At 36.7% G+C, this 17,410-nt stretch overlaps 1 protein-coding gene across 1 annotated transcript in view; it reads right to left on the reverse strand.

Moving 5' to 3' along the window:
* oxr1a (oxidation resistance 1a) overlaps nt 1–17,410 on the reverse strand; it is a 236,468-nt gene that overhangs the window by 216,215 nt on the left and 2,843 nt on the right. The window lies entirely within an intron of this gene.

The raw sequence follows: 17,410 nt of genomic DNA on the forward strand, positions 1-17,410 counted from the left end.
GCTCCGATCGATCGGCCGATAATGCTTGCTATGCTTCTCAATTAATTATGGCGAAATGTCGCTATATCCAAAAGCCAGGGGGCGCTCTCGTGCAGAAACTCAAAATGCGCTGTAGATGAAGAACCATACACACGCGGCTATGATGACACGCATGTCCCTTTAAAGATTTATATTCCTCAAACTAAACATAGGCAAAGTGTTAAAAAGCAGTTGGACGTATGATGAGGTAATTCTGTGCTGAATGCACTTCGCCATACAAGTTTTTTCGAACATGACAGATTAATTCGTAACAATCTTGCTTTATTTCTTTTATGGGCAATTTCAGTGCACGAAGTACAGTGAAAGTCCTTATATGGGCACTATATGTTCCGGACAGTGCAAGGATGCATGCACACACCAACCAAAAGCGACAAAATCAACAATCACCAGAAAAGTGTTTTTGTTTGTAAGGGAATTTAAGCTTTAAAGCTTCCCAATAAACTCAGTCTTATGGAAACAATGGATATAGTTTGTTTATCCGGTTACAGCTGAGTTGTGCAAATGTGTTTACTTAAAGCTGGATTTCGTTGAAATGGGCGGTTCCAACCGGGTCATGAGTCTCAGGCAGTAAGTATAACTGAATCAAATGTCTGTGTTTTTTGGCAATCGTAAGTTATCCAGAGATAGTGGGATAATGTTTTATGGGTGTTGCTTGCTTGTGAATCATTCTGCCCACGGTACGCCACTAGGAAGCTCAGGATTTTCTGGGAAAGTAGCAGTAGAGCTGATCTGTCTTTTATAAATCTGATAAAACTAAACACTCTTTAGAGATATGAAGAATGTAATACTACTCTATAGGTACTAAAGATTAAAATGAGATATGTGACGTTCAAGTAAAATCTGTCTTCATTATCTTTTTTACATCTAGAGTGAGAATTTCTAATTTCTCTCTGTGAGAGAAAACACCACAAATGCTGGTTCTAAATCTCAAACTTTCATTAGGAGAAGATTCATACAGACTTCTGCACATGCATAGAGACTGAGGGAACTGAATATGTTTGCATCTGCACATTAAGCGGATGCTGCATGCATTAGTGATGCAGGTTGCAGGCTATAGGTGCTCTTTAATACAAAGGTTACAGCCGAGGATGTAAAGGCCGCATCATTAATGCGAAGGACCTTTAGACCCCAAGCCGTATCACATGCCATAATGAGATGCAGTGACTGTCCTGCTCCAGTTTAACTCTTAACAGCAAGATTTGAAAGAATACAACTGGGTGATTCTCGCAAAATTAGACTCATGAGGTGTCATGAAACATTTTGATAAAAAAAGTAAATGCTATCAAAATAAGAAGCACACGTTTACAAACATCTCTCCATGTACTATTTTGTACATGATTTCAAATGACATCATACAAACCAATTTTGTTGTTTTTTCCACATTTAAGGGTGAAATTTTCATTACCGCAACATGTCCATGACTGGATTTGGGTTCTTTGACATGGAAATATTTATAAGTAAAAAATCTAAAAAAATAAAATACTTTAGTGCATGTTATACTATAAACATTTAAAGTAAAGAAACACATGGTATTTGGTGATCATTGGTAAATGTAGAGACAATATTAAGGAATATAAATGTATCCAAGGCCAATTTTCTCATCCTCCGCAACAATTTTCAATCATTGTTTAAGACCTCGAGGAACTAACATTTAAAAAAATTGTTGGAAGGGACATATTTGACTGTGACACTCAAGATTTTGTTTGTCATAGTACCTAGACAACTTTTTAGTCCTCATTACCGAAACATGAGTTTGTAAATGCATATATTTATTGTAATATGATGTTGCGGTAATGATATTTTTTTATAATGATAATCTAAAATTTTAATAATTTTATATGAAATATGTTTTAAATTCTCTAAAAATAATGCTTATAGTAAATTCAGACCTTAATCTTATATGTGCAAAAACAAATCTGATGCTGGACACCTTCTAAATCTGGATTTCGTGAGAATCACCCAACTCTGTATGTGACAATCATATACTACTGTATATGTGAATACTATAGCATGGTATGCATTAAAGCATTCGATATTAGCATCTAAGAAAGCTAAGAAAATCAGCTGTCCAAATAAACAAAGATCCTTAGTCTATGTTTATTAACAGCTGAAAGGACAGTATTAAGACTATGTGCTGAAGTATATCTGTGTCAATCCCTTCTGGACTTGCACATTTAAAGGAATAAAACAACAGTCACCAAAGATGGGTCTTTTCACAAGCCGCGTGGTGTTCTGGGAATACAGAGTGCCATCAATGATGAACAGCAAGGGATCATGGGACTTTCCTCCTGTATTGTATTCCACTGTGACTTTCACCCTGATCCTCACTTGCTGGTGTAATCCAGTCTATTTTTAACCCACCAATCTGAGACACGTGTGGGAGGTAATGAGAGTGAGGAAAACAGAGGCATGTTGAAGAATCGTAATCATAAAAGAGAAAAAAAAATCAGTTCTTTACTCGATCCTTAATATCGTACACCCAAAGCTCACAGCAGCAGTGGAACAGAGGTTCACATTCAGAAGGTTATTTCATTTGATTTTCTCTGCTCCACAGTGAGTCATTCCTCTGGTCTAAGCGTTCCACAGATTTAGAGCGATTTCATCAAAAGCCTTTCATCGCTCCAAAGTAAAGTGCCATGGACTGTGTGTGTGTGTGTGTGTGTGTATGTGTGTGTGTGTGTGTGTGTGTGTGCGTGTGGAAGCTCCTTCAGGAAAGCTAAATGCTTTTCACTTGAAATATAAGGCCAAAGAGACACCGTAAGAGATGCAATGCTCCCTACCGTGTTGTTGACATTTTTGTTGGCTTGCTTACTGGGAGACTGCTGACATTAGCTTAGCTTATGGTTTTGTAAATTCAGTTAATATAGCTTATCTTGTAATGGTGCGGGTACAATCTCACCGTTTTAATTTTGTAGGTGTGTGGTGCTGGGGTGAACTTAATGATGTTGCCATAATTTCTGTACACTGTAAAAAATCTCTGTTGCATTTACATTTTAAGGTTAATCAAGTGCAAGCTGAGACATTGTGGTTTAAAAGTACTTTATTTTTGCAGAAATGACCATCGTTTTGCTAGATAAGACCCTTATGCCTCGTTTGGGATTGTTTAGAGCCTTTTGAAGCTGCATTGATACTGCAATTATAAACTGCATTGAACCTGTAAACTGTTGAGGTCAACCTACACTGTAAAAAATGTCTGTAGAAATTACAGTATTAATGGGTATTACTGGCAACTAGCTGCCAGTAACTTACTGTAGATTTTACATTTATGTTATTTACTGGCAACATTTTGTTCAAAGTTAAATGAACATGAAACATTTTTTGACTTTATCTTCTACAGTAAGTTACTGGCAACCAGCTGCAAAATTACAGCAAATTTTTTAGAGTGTATTCTCCAACCCATACAATTGCTTTGGTAGTTTGTCCATTTCACAAAATACGACCAATAGATGCATTTACTAAATTAGTGCCTCTACTGACAGCATATTAGGGTATAACATGATATTTTGGGGTATAATTTTGCTATGATGACATAAGATTTAAACCACCAGGATTAATTGTATTTTATTACACATATTCAGGCATCTAGGGCAAATAACGTACCCATTTATTTCTTATGTGATGTAAACACAGCATACAAAACAGTCACATCTTTTTAAAAATGTACTTAAAATATTCCAACTTTACCAAGGTCAAATGATCGATTTATTTGAAGTAAAGATGCAAACGTGATGACAATCCGCTGTAAATATCAGATCCGGTGTACTCGTTCAAAACTACCACCAGAAGAAGCGATGATACGTCATCTATGATTGTGAAAAGAGATTGGCTCTCGCGTGTCTCGTGACCGATTACATTATTACGTTAGCTAAGAATGTGAAGCGTAATTGGCTCTTGTGACCAACTACGTCATGCTGGTTTATGTTTGAATGAGATCTGACTGTGCGTTTTCATCACAGAGTTCTTCATATAAAGTAATCGTATGGCTTCAGTTCGCAAGGTTTGTAAAACAGTGAACTCATTGTCATGTTCAAGAAACCAATTTGAAATGATTCGAGCTGTGTGACACGGTGCATTATCCTGCTGGACATCAGAGGATGGGTACATATAAAAGGATGGACATGGTCAGAAACAATGCTCAGGTAGGCCGTGGCATTTAAATGACGCCGAATTGGCACTAAGGGGCCTAAAGTGTGCCAAGAAAACATCCCCCACACCATTACAACACCACCACCAGCCTGCACAGTGGTAACAAGGCATGATGGATCCATGTTCTGAGTCTGTTTATGCCAAATTCTGACTCTACCATCTGAATGTCTCAACAGAAATTGAGACTCATCAGACCAGGCAACATTTTTACAGTCTTCAACTGTCCAATTTTGGTGAGCTTGTGCAAATTGTAGCCTCTTTTCCTATTTGTAGTAGAGATGAGTGGTACCCGGAGGGGTCTTCTGCTGTTTTAGTCCATCCGCATCAAGGTTGTGCGTGTTGTGGCTTCACAAATGCTTTGCTGCATACCTCGATTGTAACGAGTGGTTATTTCAGTCAAAGTTGCTCTTCTATCAGCTTGAATCAGTCGGCCCATTCTCCTCTGACCTCTAGCATCAACAAGACATTTCGCGCCCACAGAACTGCAGCATACTGGATGTTTTTCCCTTTTAACACCATTCTTTGTAAACCCTAGAAATGTCACCAACAACCATGCCACGCTGAAAATGGCTTAAATCACCTTTCTTTCCCATTCTGACATTCAGTTTGGAGTTCAGGAGATTGTCTTGACTAGGACCACACCCCTTAATGCATTGATGGAACTGCCATGTGATTGGTTGATTAGAAAATTGCATTGAGAAATTGAACAGGTGTTAATAATAATCCTTTAGGTGAAGGACAAAAAAATTGCAAACAAACCTATATATTCTATTATTTTATATACTATATATTTTTAATAATTTTTATTTTTTCTGTGTTTTTTTCTTTTCTTTGACTTCTTTTAAGCTGCTTTGAAGCAAATGGAACATTGTGCACTTTGCATATAACAACAGATGAGATGCATCAATTACAAGATAATTTTCAATCCATTTCAGATACAATCAAGAAATACACTTCTCACACAAACACACACTTCTACACAAACGTTCATTCTTGATGTTTTTCACTGATTTGCACAGAGCGAGAAAAAGAGTGAAAACATATGGACAGATGGCTTGAAACACGTGTTTTACAGAACAAAACATCCATTATACAAAGCGAGTCATTTTGATTCATCCTTCGCTCATAATCACAAGGACAAAAACAAACAAATCAGCTGTGCGCGTGTTTGGTTCGCTGTGTTGCTCTGCAGCGAATGACTCATCCTCTACCATCAGCTGAATTCTGCTCTCTCCCTTTCACTCCGTGTTCCTCTAATATTTACTTGATTCTTATACAGTAGTCTATCTCTTTACCACCTCGGGGGATCAGGGGTCAAATGAAGCCTGCAGGAAACACGCCGTAATTATGGAAATTCATCATGTAAACACCCTGTTGTTGATCTCGTCGGCTTTGTGTTTGCAATTATTCAGTTCCATCACAGGCCAACGTTCTCCTCTGTTTGCCTGCCATCCAATCAATAAATCAAAGCACAGTTTGCTCATGCAGAATAACACAGACCTTCATACTAACAAACAGAGATAACCAGTGTGATGTAGCCCTGTATAAGGCTCTCCATTTCAGACTACTAAAAGGTGTAATGGGTGATTCTCTAATAGGGAGGCATCAATTATGTTGACTACGAAAATATGTTGCATGTTATTGCCCAACAAAATGACTCTTTTTTTTTTGTTAATCCCAAATTTTTTGCACTGCAGTATTATTGTTGAACCTTGTTTCTTAAAACTGCCTAAAAAACATTACAAAGGCATTATGTACTTTTCGTTCTGCTTCCATTAATATGCATGCAAATGCGTCAGACCGTATGCGAAGATATTTCGGATTTCACTGCGTACCAAAGTCTGGTGAACATGCAAATTTGCATCATGTGCATGTTTAAGTCAGCGTGTGTTTGCATATCCACTGAGCAGCAGTTTTGCGCATCCTACCTAACTTTCGAATATAAAGTTTTTTAACTGAATGAATAACACATGACATAATCCAATAAAGTTGTCTTTAGTCAGCTCGCTTCTGCTGTGCAATTATGCAATTCGGAGGAAGCGTGACAAGTTTTTTTTATGGTCTGACTAGTTGCTAAACTGAACTATTGAACAAATACCTAGTCGAAAATAACAAACGTTTTGGTTTCCTTGGTAATCTACGTGTTGTTTATTTTGCTTATTATATAAATAAACTAAGTTTAAAGTACTTGGTTGTTATTTATTCTTAGCGGAGTTTACCGTAAGTTACACATTGACCACGAAAGCTGCTTGTTTATGTTTTTGAAATATATTTTAAAAATAAATATTTTAAAGCATTAAAAAACATATTTAGCCCCCTGTATATTTTAATCAGGAAATATTCACGTCGCATTGGAATAAAAACTTTGTTTTTGTTGCAAACCTGTGAACATTACAGGTTTATAAAGGTTAATATTAAATATATTTGCAGCTTCAAAAATATATTTAGATAAACATGTCTTTAAACAAAATATATTTAGCATATATTTAAAACATTTTTTGGCCAGAGAAATTTATTTTTTGTCTTATGTACAATTTTCATATGTCAAAGAAATAACAAATTTAGCTGAAAATTACAGATCGAGAGTCACTACAACACACTTTACATTATAAATGCGTGACTAATCGTTTGCAAAATAATTTTTTTGTTTACATATTAAATGTGTGTGTAATGTATAATAATTATGTATATATAAATGCACACACATGCATGTATTTATTTAAAACATATCTGCATGTGTATATACATTTTTAATATTTACATATAATTTATATTGTATATAAATATAAATATTTATTATATCAATCTTTTTTCCTTTAAAATATGCATGCATGTGTGTGTATTTATATATACATTATATATGTAGATGTGTATAATAATTATGTCAACAAAAACTTTTATTCTGCAAATGAATAGTCACAACTAATCATTAGGCAGCCCTATAAATGTGTTTGTACTGCAATACTTTGTATATTTTGAACTTGGAGCCAATGTTTTACTAATTTCATCCTAGTTATTCATGTCATGTTTTAGATTATTATGTCTGTTGAAAGATGTTACAGCTGAAGAATAAAATGAATAAAAACATGCTGTGCAGTTTATGCAAATGCTGTGTTTCTCAAAATGAGCTTCACTTACGCACGGCTACACAGCAAAAATGTTCAAAGTAATTCGCTGGGATTTCTGAGACCTCTTTGGGATATTCATTACAAGACCTTAACACCCTGAAGCAAAAACTCTTGTTTGAATGAATTATTAAAGTGTCACGAGCAGAAAGCTTTACAGGGACTTGTGGGGATTCTCTTAAAAAAATCCTCACATGTGGTTAAATTCTACTCTGCCACTACGAGTATGTGTGAAGAAAAACATAGCAAAAATTTGTTCAAGACATGAAGCAATCTAAAAATCTATCATAAAATGTTAGCTCAAGAGAAACTTCATGGATCTTTTTTTATTTATTGTCAGTCAAATATGCTCTATGGAAAAATGTCTCTCTCTCTTACGTTACAAAAAGACAAATGCTGGAGGAAATAGGATTGTAAAAATAATAAACCTTCAAATTGTACCACAATTTCAATTTATATCATAAGGTTGTTGACTCCATAAGACCTCATGTAGCAGTTTACAGTAAATAACTGTAAACATGCTTCTGTAATTATCAAATGCATGCCACAAAAATATTTTATCACCACACAAATAAGGAGCAAATTTTGGCAAAAAATTTTCTAATGAAAATGATGGCACTCCTGAATAAAGTTAATTTTAAAAACTATTCAAGAACTGAATATCATCAACAAAACTTCAGAACTTTTAACCTTACAGACAGGCGAGTTAATGTTGAACCAGCATCATCCCTATAACTTACATGCTCAACACAAATGCCATTGTTTGAGCTTCGGGCAAGGTGGGACTCCGTCAGTCTAACTTTAGATTTATTCTGCCGAGTCATTACACTAAATGATATTATGCTGACAGAGACAAATGCTCTGGAGGCAGCGTTCAAAAATGACTCTGTTCCCAGGTAAATTTAATCTTGTGGCTGTGGAGGTATTTCAGTAGCACCATGACAGAACACAGATTTAAAGCCTGCACTGTAATGCTGCGTTCACACCAGCCCCGGTAGAGGTGTCAAGCGAGAGTGATTTTTTTAATGGTAAGTCAATGTGAAGACGCGTTGACGCGTGTCTGGCGGTCTCGCGGCGTGAATGAGGTGTTTAGCGCGGCGCCTTTCCTCCTCATTCGCACGTCTAGTTCGCACAAATTGAGCGTTGCCGCGGGAAGTGGCGAGTTGAAAATTTTGAAATTTGGCGGAAAAACGCGCCGCGTTAACCAATCAGGAGCTTGCTCTAGTAGTGATGTGATTACAGGAAGCGAGCTGAGTCACAGGAGCCCCTACCATGACGCGAATTTCCGCGTGAATGTCTCGATGACTATAATTTCACGCGTGAATGAAGCGAGTAAACTCAAAATGTTCAAGCAGCAAATAGACGCGGTACACGCGAATTTGATGCCTCAATCGCAGAAGGAGGGAACCCACAGTAAAATGGTGCATTCACACCAGCCGCAGTAGAGGCAGCAAAAACGCGCTATTCGCGCGTAGTTGGATGCTTGAACATTCACGCGGAAATTTGCATCATGGGAGGGGCTCTTGCGACTCCGCTGAGATTCCGCTCGCTTCCTGTAATCACATCACTACTACAACAAGGTCCTGATTGGTTTACGCAGCGTGGAAATCCGCCAAAGTTCATATTTTTCACCTGCGCGTTTTCCGCGGAAACGCTCAATTTGCGCGTACCGCGCCACAAGATGGCTATTTACGTCTTTGCATTGACTTAAACATGCAAATCACTCGCGCTTGCCATGTGTACCGCGTCTGGTGTGATCCCAAGAGCATTTCATTTCTGTCATGTGTGTGAAGTATAAACATTATCTGTCATATTCATCAGATGGACTATCTAAGGACTATTTATAGGTGAAGTATGTTTCTATCCCACTTGCATTACTGAACTAAATAAAACATACCATTAGTATAAGTTAATTATGCCTTGTAAACACCGCTTTTATTCAAAGCAACTTGCATTCAAGCTATAGATTTTATGTGTGTTTCCTGCGAATCAAACCCATGACCTTTGTGTTGCTAATGCAATGCTCAATTGAGAAATTGACCTTCAGTAACACAGAGCAAAGTGAATGGTTGAATGATCGTTTGAGACACAGTGATATATGACTTTACTGATTTGTTGTCATGGTACTGATGCCACTAAAAATGTAAGGTTCTCTGTACCAATTTCGGTACCAATTCACAAAAAACATGCTGATTAAACACTATTTTATTAATAAAGTTAAAGGTTAATACAATAATAACATAAAAGCATTGTCATTATGTATTTACTTTACATTTATTCATCGAGCATAAAATATATTTGTTGCAGATTACTTTTTTATTTTTGTACCAGTACTTTTGACAACCCTAGATTCAATAAAGATATTTAGCTGTAAGCAGATGCTAAGAAATATTAGCAGAACAACAACTAAATAAAAATTTTTTTTTAGATATAGCTTTAATAAAGCCAGAAACCAATCAAACTGAGCCATTCCTTCTGTCGTAATGTGGACTAATCTACATGTAAATGCATTTGACTCACAATACATGACAAGCTGGACTACAGAGGTCAATAACTTAGTTACCGTGGTTTAGAAGAGTAAATCCTTTTCTAATCTAAAGCACTGTTTAACACATTGGTTTACAGTGTTTAACTGATCCTCTAGGACAATAAACTTTTCATTACAACCACTGAATATTATAACATCTGAAAGGCTGTAAGTTAATGGCTGTAAACGCTGTGAGCTAATGAGCCACTGTGCTCTTTATGGCTAAGAGAATCTCTTTACGTCTTTAAGGCTATTCTATTGTAGTGTAAAAATATGAAACATTTGTAACACTTTAAATAGATTTAATATATAAAAATATAATATAACATAGATTTGACCCTATTAATTCTGATTTAATGAGGTACACAGCACATGCTGATAAAGGCTCAACTGTGACCGCACATTAATGTTGCTATGATGCTTTGCAAATATAAACAGCCTACAGTTACGTTCAATGAACTGTAATACAAAAAAAAAGATTATGCAGTTAGTGTTATTAATAGATTCTGTTTTTTGTCATATAGCTGTTGCCGCAGTTGTATAAAAGCAATAAGGCACTCAATGCTATGTGTTACAGTGTTTTTACATGGTTACGAATTTGTGTTGTGTCTATAGGCATACTATTTGTATGGTACTTATTGTAATGCACTGTACATTATTTGGTTATGAAAAAATGTATTTATTAGAAACCCATTTTAATGCATTTACATGCAAATCAATAAACCGGCTATGTAGAAAACTACGTTTACATGGGATTTGGAGATTTGTCAGATTTCTCGCAGGCAGTGACGCCTATAGTACATATAGTCCTTCAAAAAACCAGTGGGAAATCTGTCTTAACCTCCCAAGACCCGAGCTTTGGTTTGTCTTTATTTTTTCAGATTTCTTCCAGCTATTTTGGGGTTAGGAAGAACCAATAAATATAAAAACCCAACTATTTTTCTTTGAACATGAAGCAGTGTAATTGTCCACTTTTGTGTACAACAGGCAGGCTCCAGTTACACAGAATTAAATATTATGGTGCAAAGCAAACAACAAAAAAAATGTGGACATTAAGGTTTTAGGAGGTTAAGCTATACTATTGTATCTCTTTTTATATATGCAGAACCTATAAATGTATAACGAGGTTTAAGTTTCGCAGTTTCTCTGCCAACTGCATGAATCGAGCGCAGATTTTGATGTGTTACTTTGTGCTTACTTCCACGTGTGACATTTATATTTCACATGTGGAGACATGTGCACATAAAAAACGGAGAAAGCTGGTTAAGGTGTTTACATGCCAGGTAAAAATTGGAGCAATGAGCAAAAAACTACATGTGCTGATGAGTTTTTGATTATGCCGTTTATGGCCTTTTCCCGATAAAAGGAAATCGTTTTACGCGTTTACATGATCCTACACATTTTTTAGTTTTTTAAAGAGCACCTATTTTATTGCTAAAAACAATGGTAACACTCCAAAGTCCCGACCAGGGGTGCGTTTACCGAAAGCATCGTTAACCAACTACTGTCGTAAGTTTCGTCGTTACTGACAAAGTTCAACGATTTGGTGTTTTCCGAAAACCATTGTTCAAATGAACATTCACAAGCTGCATCGCAAACTTGTGTGGTTTGAGCGACAGCTCTTCACCTGTCGTTAGAAGCATCGTTCCTTGTTATTATAACATGTAGACTTACGTTGATCATGCTTTTGAACAAAATAAGCTAAAAACATGTAGTACATTCTATATCTATCATTCTAAATACATAAAAAAAAATTATTTTACGTCCAAGTTTGTAAACAGAATTAAAGCGCTGCATTTGAAAACTGCGCACGTGCACAGTAATACAAGCTTTAAGACCCTGGGGAACCTCTGGGAGGAGTGACGTAAGAGGGAACTTGAGTATGAATTAAATATCTTGAAAATAAACAACAGATAACTAAATCACTAAAATCAGTCTTCCGATGCAATATATGTTATTTACAGCAATAAATCGGACATCAAATCGATTCCAACTATGCATCGTACTATGTTGGTTCAGCAGCAAGTAACGTCGTTGTTTGGGAAACGCACCCCAGTTCAACTGATCGCATGGTGACAGTGATATGACTGTCGCGAGGTGCAGATGTGCAATTAAAATCCAATCACACATTCCGTTATCCTCGCCATCATTGAGACAGCACGGTTCATGGTTACATAGCAATGGGTGACGCCACCCACGGGAACGCAACCTCCCGAATGCTTTGGAAAGTAAGAAACGCCTTGACTCTACTTTAACAACCGTTGTTAGACCCGACATGTAAATGGACCCGTTTAAATCAAAAATCAAATGAATATGAAACAAAGGGAATAAAAATCTTTCTGCATGCCAGATTATGATATATTTTTGACAGCAGACGTGGGTGGCAGAGAGGGGGAGGGCGGGCCGCAAATGGCCCGCGGGCCGGGAGTTTGAAACTACTGACATAAAAGTTTTCTCTAGAGACACAGCCACACACAATGCAACTTAACAAGAGTCAGAAGTACAACGACAACACAACAATACTGTATTTATCACATCAGTTTGAGGCACTTAGGATATTACAGGTTAGACTTCCTCAAGATAAAAAAATGTACTAATAGTTTTACAAGCAATTACTCAAGTCTTAATATATCAGCTTTTCATACCCATCTGCCTATAAATAAATCATTGACTAGTTCTCATTAATTCATAAATAAAGTGTTGCGGAATGATATACCGTACAGTCTGAATCTGTAGTGCTACTCAACCACTTGGAAAACTTCAACTGGCCCGTTAGGATTTGGGATTTACGCTGTTACATAATACCATGAGCTGACTATAATGCCAGAGTCTTAACATGACTGGTTTAGTGTGGCGTTCAAAACACCACAAATACATGCTCTGTTTCAAATCCTTGTGAGTTGACTAGGCAGACAGCATTTAAAAGGCATCACTCTTCACGTGCTTCACAATGCCATAAAATAACCATTTTTTGGCTAAATGGTTTCATAAAAAAACTTTAAAATTTGAAGAACTTTTGTGCTTCATCTGAAAAGGCTAGAAAGAACTGGTTCATTGACGATCCTTTGACTAAATGGTTCTTTAAGAAACCAAAAATGGTTCTTCTACACTCTCAGAATAATGGTACAGAAGCTGCCACTGGGGTAGTACCCTTTGAAAAGATCCTAATTATGTACTATTTAGGAATAGACAAAGTATTTGATACCAATATGTACCTTTGAGGTACTAATATGCACCCTTTAGGTACTTTTTGAAAGGGTACCGCCTTTATAGATGCAGTACCTTCGTTTGGCCAATTTCAAAGGCAGCATTGCATGTATCTTTGGAAAGCAAAGCAGTTCACAGGGTTTAGGAACTGAGTTATAGCCTTAAAGGAATAGTCTACTCATTTTCAATATTAAAATATGTTATTACCTTAACTAAGAATTGTTGATACATCCCTCTATCATCTGTGTGCGTGCACGTAAGCGCTGGAGCGTGTAGCGACGCTTCGATAGCATTTAGCTTAGCCCCATTCATTCAATGGTACCATTTAGAGATAAAGTTAGAAGTGACCAAACACATTAACGTTTTTCCTATTTAAGACGAGTAGTTATACGAGCAAGTTTGGTGGTACAAAATAAAACGTAGCGCTTTTCTAAGCGGATTTAAAAGAGGAACTATATTTTATGGCGTAATAGCACTTTTGGGAGTACTTCGACTCTGCGCAGTAACACCCTCCCTCTCCCATTATGAGAGTGAGAAGGGGAGCGGACTTTTCAGGCGAGTCCAAGTACTCCCAAAAGTGCTATTACGGCATAAAATATAGTTCCTCTTTTAAATCCGCTTAGAAAAGCACTACGTTTTATTTTGTACCACCAAACTTGCTCGTATAACTACTCGTCTTAAATAGGAAAAACGTTGATGTGTTTGGTCACTTCTAACTTTATCTCTAAATGGTACCAGTGAATGAATGGGGCTAAGCTAAATGCTATCGAAGCGTCGCAGCGCGCTCCAGCGCTTACGTGCACGCACACAGATGATAGAGGGATGTATCAACAATTCATAGTTAAGGTAATAACATATTTTAATATTGAAAATGAGTAGACTATTCCTTTAACTGGTGATCAATTTGTATGTGCTACAAATGAACCATCAAAGATGAAGAACAACCAGACGGACCGCAAATGTCCTTCAGAATCTGAGAGACCAGCTGTCATCGTGTTGTTCAGTTTGTCTTCTGACAGCTTTTGAAAGATTGGAGCTGAATTTTAATTTGACACAGAGATGAGAAAAGGTCCCATGCGCAATTAGTGATAGAAAAATAAACACCGACGAGGATGTGACATGGCATTTATCTCATACAGATATGAATTTCAAGCTTTTGCTTTGTAAAATAAATCTGTAAATACTTAATTTCCTATTCATTAAAACTTCATCATATATATATATTGCTGTGCATTGTGACAAACAAGAAAAATTATGTGGTGGTGTTTGCTGCGATTTCATATTGTGAGAGAAAATAAAATCAAAACTGCCTTTTGCTCCGGAGGGTACAACTCCAGTTTTGCTGAGGGAAGCATTTTCTCAGGACAACATCTTTTAATGTTCCTGGAACAACAAATCCTGTCAGTGAGTGAAATCCATTTCTAAAGCAAATCCAACAACTACGCCTCATAGCAGAGGAAAACAATAGATTAATATAGTGTACAAACATCTACCAGCAATAAATCTAACCCTAAATCAGGTTCACTGGAGTCTTTAGTCCTATTCGGACAGGATTCGTTTTACAGGAGTAGATGAAGTAATGTAACATTACCACAGGACACTGTAATAAAGAGCACCTTTGGTGTGTAAGTGTGTATTAGTATATATTAAAGCGTAACTAAACCCCTGGTCAGAACCTGACTACACCCACTGGCAATATTTGAAAAATGCACGAAAAGTCGGCAGATCCCAACGGATATAGAGGGGACGAACTGAGCTCGTACCAAGTGCATGGTGAGATCGTAACAAGGGCGTGGTGAGCTTGAAACTGCGTACGTCACAACTTATTTTTTGGACCCAACATCCAATAGGAAAATTCAACTGCAATAGCCACCGTTCAACCTGAGGAGGGCAGCACTCAGACGTTTTTATACCATATATTGTAGTATTGAAACACTTTATATCCAAATGTCAAAAAACTTACTAAAATCAATGAACAGCACTAACAAAGCATCATTCTTACAGACCATTAACTAAAAAAAGTTGGTTTAGGGTTTAATTACTCTTTAACGATATGCAAAAGGTAGAAACCCCAAAGTAAACGATGGCGCAATTTATCGTCACCGACGTAAATCTTTTTTTGTTACTACAACAAACACACGGATTGTAGGCAACAGTTTACTTCATGTGATTGGTGATGTTGACAAGACCGACATTATCATAATTCCTCTAGCTTCGGACTCACAGCCTGTAAGTTAACTCCTGTTAGCAACCCAATCTTTCAAACATGGTAAGGAGCGTCACATTTCCGGCTGACGTCAGAGGTATTCAGAGCAATCACAACGTACAGATTAGCTGGCCAATCAGAGACAGAGCTTTTTAAATCTGTGCGTTTCAGGAAGAGAGTGAAATCTGGAGCTACAAAAATGTAAAGTGTGTGGAAAATAATGTGTTTTTTTAACCATAAACCATGCAAACACATTGTATTATACAGTCCCTCCAGAAAAATGTGATGGCGCGCGATATATTGTATAACCAGCCGAAGTCTGCATATTTATGCGGGGCTGCATTTTTTCCAAATACGACGCACTTTCACCGCATTAATTACATATTTCCGCACACAAAATATGCGGGGCTTGCATGATTTCATAATCTCTGCATTTTCGTAGCAAAAAGTCACATATATATTAGCAGAAAGTTGAAAAATGTTGCATTTACTTCCCAAAAGCGCAGCCGTGTCCTCTATTGCCATGGGAACGTTATGAAGTGACGTGATTATGTGATGTGAACATCATTGCAGCTTTTGCAAGTTTCCCCAGTTTTTGCAAGTTCCGGAATTTTCGCAAATTCCCGCAATTCCATCGCATAAATTGCATAAATATCCCGCATATTCCATTGCATTTTTTAAGAAAACGTGCCACAAAATCGAGGATTTTTGCCCGCAACAATCACAAAAAAAACTCTGATTATACCAAATACACAAAATAACATTGTTTTTTAGCAACGAAATATGTGCTCTTTAATGGCCAATTTGCACAGGATTAGAAATCTCAGTATATATATATTTACAATTAATTAATCTTTCAACCTATATCTGATTACTGAGAAGCTCTTGTAATAATCGGTTTATCCCAAATTTTCATGTAAAACTCAGAAAACACACTTTGGATATTAAGACGCAGAAGGATGTAGAGTCTTCTAGGAAACCTGATAACTGATCATCCAGCCACACTGCACCAAATTACACAGTAGTCTTGAAGTCAATAAACCCTCTTTCATTTTAGCACTGCAGAGTGAAAGATTTATACTTTTTAATTTTACAGTAAATAAAGGCTGTCCTGCACTGAATCCTCTAGGAGTGAATTTTACTATTTGAAAGATGACTGTCAATGTGTTTGTTCTGTAGGAATTAGGGTAAATGAGGATAAATTATTATACTGTAGAAGAACAAAGTCCTCAAGCAGGTCTGTGCTTCTTTACAAAATAAAATTCCTAAAAGTTCACTTTAATAAAGCAATAAGTCAACCGCAGGGAATGCATGCTTTTGGAAATGACACAAAGTGCCATGCATTGTTGCTTTCTAAGATGCGTCAGACAGAAATAACCCAACGTAATTATACAATTCTCAGCATTTCTGCAAGATTTTTCTTCTATAGGCAGTTTGAAAACATCTTGCTTAGAAAAGTGCTGTATGTCTAACCTCTGCCAAGCTACATAGGATGTTTATATAGAATGTGTTATTATGGGTTTGTATTTATCAGCATTCTAAATATGTGAATCTACACTACTCTATAAAATATAAATCCTTGTTTAATGTAACATCTAATGCCCAGAAATGTAATCATTTAGAGAATATTTAAGGCAAATTTATATGAAGAGTTAAAGGGACTTCCACTTTTTTTTTAAATATACAAATTTTTCAGCTCCCTAGAGTTAAACATTTGATTTTTACCGGTTTGGAATCCATTCAGCCGATCTCCGGGTCTGGCGCTACCACTTTTAGCATAGCTTAGCACAATCTGTAGAATCTGATTAGACTATTAGCATCACACAAAAAATAACCAAAGAGTTTGGATATTTTTCCTATTTAAAACTTGACTCTTCTGTAGGGAATTAAAAGTTGCGATTTTTTTATGAAGATATGGTTAGGAACTACTCTCATTCTATGGCGTAATAATCAAGGACTTTGCTGATGTAACATGGCTGCAGCAGGTGTAGTAATATTACGCAGCAGCCGAAAATACTCCCCTTAGTAACTTAGTAAATAGCAGGAGACTATTTTCGGGCGCTGCGTAATATCATTGCGCCTCCTGCAGCCATGTTACAGCAGCAAAGTCCTTGATTATTACACCAAATTGAGAGTATAGTTCCTAGGACCAACAGCACC

Source organism: Misgurnus anguillicaudatus, chromosome 10 (genome assembly GCF_027580225.2).
Source record: "Misgurnus anguillicaudatus chromosome 10, ASM2758022v2, whole genome shotgun sequence".
Taxonomy (NCBI): domain Eukaryota; kingdom Metazoa; phylum Chordata; class Actinopteri; order Cypriniformes; family Cobitidae; genus Misgurnus; species Misgurnus anguillicaudatus.